The following is a 7,052-nucleotide window of genomic DNA, read 5'->3' as shown; positions in this document are numbered from 1 at the left end:
TGTCTTGATGTCCCCGTTGTCCCACCATAGGAACCTGAGGTAGTCCTGATCTTCTGCTCTGACCCAAAACTGGTGAAACATGCGCTCAATATGGCACATCACGGCTACTGGGCCCTTCCTGAATCGACACAGGACACCTATCAAGGTATTGGTCAACTCTGGTCCGGTGAGTAGATGGTCGTTAAGTGATACTCCTTCGAACTTGGCTGAACAGTCGAACACCACACGGATCTTCCCTGGCTTCTGGTGGTGGTAGACTCCGTGGTGTGGAATGTACCAGCAAGAGCCTCGTTGGAGTTCACTTTCCGGGACCTTCTCAGCATCTCCACAGGATATTATGCTGTTCATGAATGCAACATAGTCCTTGTGGTACTGCTTGTCCTTCTCAAATCTCCTTTTCAGACACCGGAGACGATGGTCTGCACACTTCATGTTGTTGGGCAGACGCGGTTTGTCTTCTTTAAATGGCAATGGCATTTCGCGTTGTCCATTCGATAGTGTCTTTATGCCCTCCTCCATCTTCGTGATGAAGCTCAGGTCATCCTGAGAGAAATGTGCGTCTTCCACGTTTCTCTCGCTGAAGTCGGATTCAAGCACTTTCAGCACATCTGTCGGAACGATTACTTCCTTGACTTGTGTTCTGCATATGTACTGAACTTGACTTGCTAGGTCACTCTGTGACTGTAGACTTGGTGTGACTTGTTTCACAATGATTCTGTGACTGCTTCCTATGGCGTCTCCATAGTCAACACAGGGATTGACGCAGCCAACAATGCTCCAGCCAAGGTCAGATCTTACTGCGAACGGCTCGTCATCCTTGCCTGATACAATTTCTCTCGGCAAGAGGGCTTGGGAACAGTTGTACCCTATGAGCAGGCCAACGTCGCAGTCTATCAGAGGAGTGATCTCTTCAGCAATGTGCTCTAAGTGAGACCATGCTCTTGCTGTCGTGGGTGTGGGAATGTGACTTAGACTAGCAGGGATAAAGTCTCGTGAATAAGTCACTGGAAGAGGGATTTTCTTGGAGGAGTAAAACCCTCTGACCTGCAACCCAACTAGCTTGTGACTTGGTATTACAGTCTGCTTGGACGCTAGTGTGGATAGCTTCAATTGCACAGGCTCCATCTGTGTGTCAAGAGCCTCTGCCCTTTCTTGTAGGATGAACGTGCTATCGCTCTGACTGTCCAGAAGAGCGTATACCAGAACTTCAGCATCTGGGTTTCTTGTTGTTGACAGCCAAACTGGCACTATTGTGGACGCATATGTGCTGTTCCCATTGTGCATGACTTGGTTGGACATAGCTGTGCTTGCTACTTCAGTAGTAGTGGACTCTGTGGACACTTTAGACTTTTCCTTTCCCTTTGAGGGTTTTCCACTTTCTCGTTGTCCATCTTGGACCTTTTCATCCGTCTTGGCACGGTCTTCATGCAAACATGTGGGATGCCTCCCCTTGCACACGTTGCAAACACTTTTCTTCTCACAGCTCTTTGAGTGGTGTCCTGGCCTTAGACATGCAAAACAGAGTTTCTTTGTCTGCACATACTTGACTCGCTCTTTGACAGGCTTCTCCATCAACTTCCGACATGTCTGAATAACATGGTTTGTCTTCTCACAAAACATGCATCCTTTAGCATCGCCCTTTTGTCCTTCAACATCTGGCCTCTCTTCAGATGCACTTGCCAGCACCTTCACGCCAACATAGACGGCTTTGCTCTTTCAGCATCACCACTCTTCAGAGCATGAAGCGAAGTCATTGGATTACAAGCTATCTTAGCTTCTCTGGACACAAACTCAACAAAGGTGTGGAACTTCGGAAAGTCATGGTTTTCTTCTTCGTAGTCCATTACCTTTCTGTTCCACCTGGCAGTGAGCCAGTCAGGGAGCTTACTGAGAATTCTTTGATTTTCACTGCAGTCGTTTAGTACTTCAAGACTCTTAACGTGACTCATGGCTGCTTGACAGCCTCGCAGGAAGTCTGCGAATTCTCTCAGCTCAACGCTGTCTTTGGGTCCGATCCTATTCCACGAATTGAGCTTGTCACGGAAAGCTTTAGCGACCACAAAAGAATTGCCGTATCGCTCTTCTAATATCTCCCATGCTGAGTCATAGGCTTTCTCAGTGCCCACCAGGAAATAACTTTCGATCGCCTTCTTTGCAGCTCCTGTGACATACTTGCGGAGGTAGTAAATCTTTTCATTGACAGGAATGTTCTTCCGGCCTATCAGAGTTAGGAATGACATTTTCCAGTCCTTGTATCTCATTGGGTCTCCACAAAACATCGGCGGCTCTGGCACTGGAAGACGGCTTGTATTTATGGACTCTGCTATCGCTTCAGCTAGCATTGTGGTGCTGTTATCATGAGAAGTGGAGCGAGCAGCTGGAGACGCAGGCCTTGGGACTTTATCACTCATGGCAGGGGGCCTACTGACAGGCTGTGAAGGCATACTGTACTTTGGAGGGGCTTTAGCTTTAGGTGGAGGCACTGACAGGTTATGAAGAAGGTCTGATATTTCTTCATCTGAGCCTACGTCTTGTTCGTAGACTTGCAGTCTTGCCTTAGCAGCGTTCATTCTTTTCTTTGCTTCCAAACGCTCTAACTGTCTGCGCTTCTCCTCAAGTAACTTCTGTCTTTCAGCATTTTCTGCTTCTTGCTGCGCCTTTCTTTTTGCATCTTCTGCTTCTTGCTGCGCCTGTCTTTTAGCGTTTTCTGCCCGCCTTGCCTCTTCTTGTGCTTGCCTTTCAGCATTTTCTGCCTTTTGCTCCGCTATCTGCCTTTTGTTCTCAGCCTCAAGCCTTTCAAGCTCCTTCTCTTCCTCCTCCATTTCTGCTAGAGCTTTCAAGGTAGCTTGGGTAGCTGCATACTCTGCTTCTGCCTCCTGCTTCCTTGTGGAAGACGTGACTGAGCGTCTCGAAACACGTCCAGAGGCTGGGCGGCTAAACGTGGACACTCGATCTTCTTTACATGAAAACACTGAACCAGTGTCACCCCATGGTGCTTGCAAAGTTGGCACATGCTTCTCTATGTCTTCATCCTGGAGAACATGTAACCGTTGAATGAGTTGCTTTGATACAGCATCACAGGTGTCGACCCGGCGTCTGGTGTCTGCGTCTGGGGCACTGTGTTTACGAATATCCTCATAGCGTTCCTTCACTTCGAGATCAGCAGTATGAACTTGAAGTTGGTGTTCATGTAGAACTTCTGCTGACTTGGGTAAGGAGAGTGCCTTTTTAGCCTCTTTGGCAAGTATTTTCCATTTCTCATATGTTTTGTCGAAGTTGCGTTGAAGTTTCTTTAATTTTTCATTATGTAGCTCCTGACCCTTTTCAGTAAGTTTTCTTGTCCTCTTGTCTTCAGTAACACCAGTGTCTGCATTCACTTCAGTGTCCTTGGCAGGATTTTCTTCTAAGGGTTCATCATGAACAGACTCCTCTTCTTCTTCATGCGTAACTTCTTGGCCTAGCATTTCACTTGCAATGTCCTTATCAGCCATTTTGGTATATTAAGAATTAAACTGAGTTTAAGAAGTAAACTGAGGAGCCTAGAGCTAATTAGCTTGTATTAAATTGTCTTGGAAATTAAAGTAAGTTTCACCTCTTGAAACTATTTTAAATCAGTTAAACTTGTCCTTTAGTGTCCTATTTTTAAAGGCTATTAAGTGAATTAAAACATAAAATACCAATAATGTCAAGTATTAATAATGTAGTAATAAACCAATAACTATGGGCAAGTAATAAATGAGATAATTACGGTGGCCCAGTAGTGCAATCAATGTTTACATTATACAACACAAATAAACAACTTTGAAAACAAAATTACATTGAGAATACACACTTACATATTGAAAACAAGTTGACATTTCACAAAACACATTAACAAATGTAAAAACAACTCTACAAAACACATAGGGCAACTGACATTAACAAGTTTGAAAACAAAATTACATTTGCATTATACACTTACATCTTTAAAAAACTCATTCCTATTTCATAAAACACATTAATAAATGTACAACAAACAAAACAAAAAAACAAATCTAAAATACATTACAAATAATCTAAAATAGCCTACATTTCAATGATCTGACAAAAAAACCTTTGATACAAATCACATTGACAAGTTTGGAAACAAAATTAGCCTACATTTACAATATCTTACTTGAAAAAAAAAAACATTTCATTAAACACATTTGCAAATGTGAAAGCAAATTACCATTTCATTAAACACATTTGCAAATGTGAAAGCAAATGAACAAAACACAAAAGCAAACTGCGAGACACATTTACATTTCACGAAACACAAAGCAAATTAACAAAACACAAAACACAAAAGCAAACTGCGAGACACATTTACATTTCACGAAACACAAACGCAAACTCCAAAAACACATTACATTAACGAAATTTCTTACGGAAGTAAGAAATTTCTTACGGAAGTGAGAAATTTCTTACGGAAGTGGTGTAGGTGCCCAACGCGTTCCTCCTGCCTGATCCGTTCCCTAATGGGGCGTCAGGAAAGCGGACGTGACGAAACAGGAAATAGTGAGGAATAATTACATACTTTCAGCGAGTGGATGAGACGGTCGATGCGGCGAGTGAAGAGCATTCATTTTTTAGCATTTATTTGATCGTTCTGAGAAAAATTGTCCGGTAACATACACACACACATGTATTGCCCGTCTTGTGGCGTTTGTTTATTCGCCTTATTCACCCGGAACGTTCTAAAGACGTTGAGGGGTACACTTCAGGGGTACATTCGGCAACGCACCAGCTGTCATAGCGCCTCACTGTTGTGTGCCCAAATGTTCGTCCTCAAAGAGAAAAAATCCTACCGTGGACAGACTTTCCACCGTTTCCACAAAGAGCAGGCACTTCGCCGTGAATGTATAAATCAAATCAAGAGGGATCTTGGTCCATATTTCAAGGTAAGATGCAAAATTATGTTCAATCATACGCATTAGCTAGCACAAATAAGCTAGCTCGCCAAACTTGTCATGACTCATGTAGCCTAATGAAGCGAATGCCTCGGTGAAATAAAAAAAAAATATGAATGTGTAATTACACAACGCTACATTTATATGATTGTTGTACCTGTACAATGACAATAAAGTTTCATTCATTCATTCAGATCGCTATTTCAAGATTATGCTTTTAATTGTGTGGTAAGCGATCCGATGGCCACTGATTTTGTGCTACAAGAACCAGTATAGGCCTACGTGTGCCAAAATCAAGTTGTTTTGCTAACGAACTAAAATGCATACCCTGGTATTTATGGTTACAGATCAACGCTGAGACCAAAGTTTGCTCTGAGCACTTTGAGAAGCAGTGTTTTGTAAAGACCGCCTGTGGTATCACAAAGCTTATAAAGGATGCTGTGCCTTCTGAGCTCTAGGAAGAGCATTACTCAGGTGAGCTTCAATCGAGCTATGTGTAAAATGTAACACCACAAAAAAAGCGTTTTTGTTTATTACGGCATCTGTGAGGCACGGGTGTGCATGTGAATGTCAACTGCTTCCTACATGTTTAGATCTGATACACTTCCCCTGTCTATAGGCCTAATATCAGCACCACGCGTTTAACATGGCGTTAAGTTATGGTGATTAAACATGTTGCATGTCAAATAGTATAACCAGACAGGGCAAAGTGTTGATGGTCCTATCGCAGTTGCTCAGATCAAAGAGCATTGACAGAGGTTGTCGAGGAAAACGCTGTTCCCTAAACGCACAACATTGGCTACGGTAAACGTCGAGGGGGGGGGGGTGGAGAATCAGAGATGGCCATGTATGGTGAGGTGATAAGAAAGTAAGCATAGCAGACAAAATAATTCCAAAATGGCAAAATATACCGGTACTCTGGGACTTGTTGCTGTATTGGAAACAGTTTTTCAAGCGGTGTTCCTCTACCCTCTGTCAGTTTCGGTACACTGAGTGTCCATGATTACTGTACTGTGTTTGTAGGCTACTGAAGTCATGGTGCCTTTGGAGTTAGTTACTCTAGTTATTACCAGTGTTGGGAAAGTTACTCAAAAACTGTAATGCATTACTGATCACATGTTACTGTCTTTTCAAAATAATCCTGTACACTACAATATTACTATGTTTAAAATGCATGGCATTACACTACTGTTACATAAATTACTTTCAAAAAGGACTTAGGCCTAAATATGAATCTGGCCATGTATTACAAACATATCAGTATCAGGGTGGTACATTTCAAATTAAGTAATTCAAATAATTTTATACAATATGGTACTAGCTGAGATATCACCTGACCTGCCACAAAAAAATGTCATCGACCCATATGCTGTACTCAACATTTTTCTAATGTTTTGTATTCTGATCTATTACAGCTGGAGCTTTCCCATGGCCAAGAGATGAACGCTAAACTTGATAGTTTTTTTTCCTCCTCCTTCCTGCCTGCACTGTACAAAAAGTCAGTAAACAAAAACAAATGATTGCATTTCACAGGTTTGTTTATTATAATTTCAAAGAGAAATGATGTATGAATAATACAAGACATTATTATATAACAACAACATTTAGTATAAGAACATTTCGTATAATATGATGATATATCATGAATATCATGTACATTTGAAGCATGAGAGATTTGTACAAATAAACATCAATTCAATGTATGTTTCCTGTTTCACTTGTGACTGAATTTTTCAGAATTTCAGAATAATGGGCCTTGGAAGTTTAACATTGCACTCACTGCCCACATCTGGTTAACAGAGCCTACTAGTGTCATGGGTATGACGCCATAAAATTTTGCTAGGATGCCGGACAATTCTGTAATCTCCTTCTCGGATATGAAGCCTGTGTACAGGTCACTAACGAATGACACCTCACCAGACGGGGCAATTCCAATCAGGCCTTTGAAATTTGGGTTGCCCTTGTAATGGGAATAGATTTTGGAGTTAAGTACCTGCAAACTAAGCATTTGCACATATATTTCTGTACAGTCTAGAATGACTCTGGTGTCTGGGTAAGTGTTTTGAAAACAAGTAGGCATACATTCATCTACTGTGGCTTTTGAAGGCCAAATGGGGAGAG

General features: G+C 42.0%; 1 long non-coding RNA gene across 2 annotated transcripts; it reads left to right on the top strand.

Annotated features, from left to right (window-relative positions):
• The first annotated feature begins 4,169 nt into the window (after nucleotides 1-4,169).
• LOC134459942 (uncharacterized) lies at nucleotides 4,170-6,634 on the top strand. 2 transcript variants are annotated; one of them, XR_010036912.1, is made up of 3 exons: nucleotides 4,170-4,922; nucleotides 5,279-5,405; nucleotides 6,347-6,634. It is a non-coding gene; the product is annotated as an uncharacterized LOC134459942 (long non-coding RNA). The 2 variants fall into 2 exon arrangements; XR_010036911.1 differs by having other exon boundaries at nucleotides 5,279-6,634.
• Nucleotides 6,635-7,052: the final 418 nt, after the last annotated feature.

Source organism: Engraulis encrasicolus, chromosome 12 (assembly GCF_034702125.1).
Source record: "Engraulis encrasicolus isolate BLACKSEA-1 chromosome 12, IST_EnEncr_1.0, whole genome shotgun sequence".
In the NCBI taxonomy this organism is placed as follows: domain Eukaryota; kingdom Metazoa; phylum Chordata; class Actinopteri; order Clupeiformes; family Engraulidae; genus Engraulis; species Engraulis encrasicolus.
Note: the sequence above shows the minus strand (reverse complement) of the source record. Positions and strands in the feature narration are given on the sequence as shown.